Raw genomic sequence first — 2200 nt, forward strand, 5'->3', positions numbered from 1 at the left:
AAAAGGTCCAAAATCTTATCTCTGTCAGAGGCTTGAGGAAGGCCCAACCCCTGCATGCCAGGGAAAAACCCACCCACAGGTGAGGGAAGCCCAGGCTTTTCTCCCTTCCCCCCTGCACTGCCCCCCAAAATAACGGTGATCCCAAGCAAACAGGGGCAGTGGAGCAGCCCAAGCCCTTCCTTGCCTGCAAAGCAAAGCAGCCCCTGCACAGGTTCTGGAGTCCCACCTCTGCTCCCACCATGGGGGTTTCTTTGTGTCGGGCTGGCTGCCCCAGCCCCAGCCCGGGGCACGGTGGGTGCTGGGGCTGTTGGCAGGGCCAGGAGCCCACTCCCATTTCATCAGCACCCCAGCCCATCCCCCCAGCCCTGCCAAAAGCAGCCTGGCAGCGGACTGAAGGATCAGCTGCATCCGCCCCAGCAAAGGGGGGAACCTTTGGTTCCTGGCCAGGCTGTGCAATGCCCAAATCTGGGAGCATCCCCCTGCGTGTGGACTCATCTGCACATTCCCTGTGCAGCCTGGCTTTGGAGAAGGTGCCAGAATCAAAGTCCATCATCCTCAGCTGCCGGTGACCAGGTGGAGGAAGAGGTTGTCATCCTTGATGTCATCCTCCGTGTCCCCAGCAGCAGCAGCCCCACCTGGTACAGCTTCTCCAGGGGCTCCTTCTCCTTCCCTGGGGTGAGCCCAGGCTGTCAGGGTTCTGCCCAGGGCCCCAGCTGTCAGGGAACCAGGACAAGCAAAACCAGCTCGGATGGTGGCCACCAGTGCTAGGCAGAGCAGCTGAGCTCCAGCACAAGGGCTGCGTGTTCCCATCTGATGACCCCTGGGCAGTGACACAGGCAGGACAAAATGTCTGGGTTCCTTTGCTTCTCATTGCCAAGGCATGTGTGGAGCTGTAACTTACCAGGGCCTTGCATCAAAGCGTGCCTGTGGCTCTCTCCCTTCTTCTAGGGCAGATCAATATCCTGCAGCCAGGGATCACAGAACAGCTCTTCTAAAGAGGGCCTGTCCCAGTCCAGCATGGATAAACACCGCCTGATCAGATCTTGGCACTCTGGGCAGAGAAACCAGAAACCGCCGGTCAGTTGGAGAAGGCTCCTGTTGGCTTTGCCCCACTATTCCCGTGCCCAGGCCATGCTGGATGTGCTCAGAGCTGGGCCTAAACGTCCCCATCAATTCCCTGTTTTGGAGGAGAGCAGGAGAGCAGGACATGTGCCACCTCCTCAGCAGCTGCCAGAGCGGGATGCTCACGAGCTGCTGCTGTCTCCCAGCACTGGTATTGCCCCCGTGGCCAGAGATGAGGATCCACCTTGAGAGAGCCGTTGTGGCAGCGAGAGTTGATGGTCCCAGCTGATGTTCTGGCTCCTCCTGAAAGGGTGCTCCCCGCAGACCATCTGGTGCAGCAGGATGCCCAGGGACCAGATGGTAGCTGGCTTGCCGTAGTACCAGCCAAATTGGGTCCATTCTGGTGGGCTGTATGACCGTGTTCCTATGGAATACAGATGGGGTTCATCAGGGGGACGCTGCTGCTCCCTGAGCCTGGCCCCAGCATCCCTGGGTGTGTGGGGGCTGCCCCAGTGGCACACGGGGTGACCGCTGCCCTCTCACCAGCACCTGGGACTTGTGTACAGATTCGGGGATGGAAAAGAAGCCACTGGTGCTGGAAGAGGGCAGCAGAAGTCCTGTCAAGGCCCGACCATGACGGGAAAAAACCCACTCATTGCTTGGGAAAACCATGCCCTCATCCTCCCTGCCTGCACTGCCCCAAAAACATTATGAATCCAAACCAAACCAGGTGAGTGGAGCAGTCCAAGCCCTTTGTCACCTGCACACCAAACCGGCTGGGACACAGGTTCCGGCCCCCCTCTCTGCTACCCCCACCCACGGGTGTTTTGTCAGGCTGGCTGCCCCAGCCCCAGCCCCAGTCCTGGGCAGAGTGGTGGGCAAAGGCTGCCAGCAGGGCTGGAAGCTGTCTCCCCACCCAGCCCTGCTCAAAAGCAACTCAGCTGAAATCTCAGTGCCATGAAGGGCAGCAAAAGGGAGAATCCCCGCTGCCACACCCAGCTTGGGCTGTGAGGTGTTGGGCCCTGAGATGACGGGACTGAGAGCACACCCCTGCGTGGGCTCACCTGCAAAACGAGTGTAGGCTGTGTCTTGCAGGTAGGTGCCGCAGCCAAAGTCAATCAGTTTGGCCTGCCCGGTG

At 59.8% G+C, this 2200-nt stretch overlaps 1 long non-coding RNA gene across 1 annotated transcript; it reads right to left on the reverse strand.

Annotated features, from left to right (window-relative positions):
* Positions 1-356: 356 nt before the first annotated feature.
* LOC137466858 (uncharacterized) lies at positions 357-1482 on the reverse strand. Its single transcript, XR_010995312.1, has 3 exons — positions 1307-1482; positions 902-1051; positions 357-713 (listed from the first exon to the last, which is right to left on the reverse strand). It is a non-coding gene; the product is annotated as an uncharacterized lncRNA (long non-coding RNA).
* Between the last annotated feature and the right edge of the window lie 718 nt (positions 1483-2200).

This window comes from Anomalospiza imberbis, unplaced genomic scaffold (genome assembly GCF_031753505.1).
Source record: "Anomalospiza imberbis isolate Cuckoo-Finch-1a 21T00152 unplaced genomic scaffold, ASM3175350v1 scaffold_45, whole genome shotgun sequence".
NCBI lineage: Eukaryota > Metazoa > Chordata > Aves > Passeriformes > Viduidae > Anomalospiza > Anomalospiza imberbis.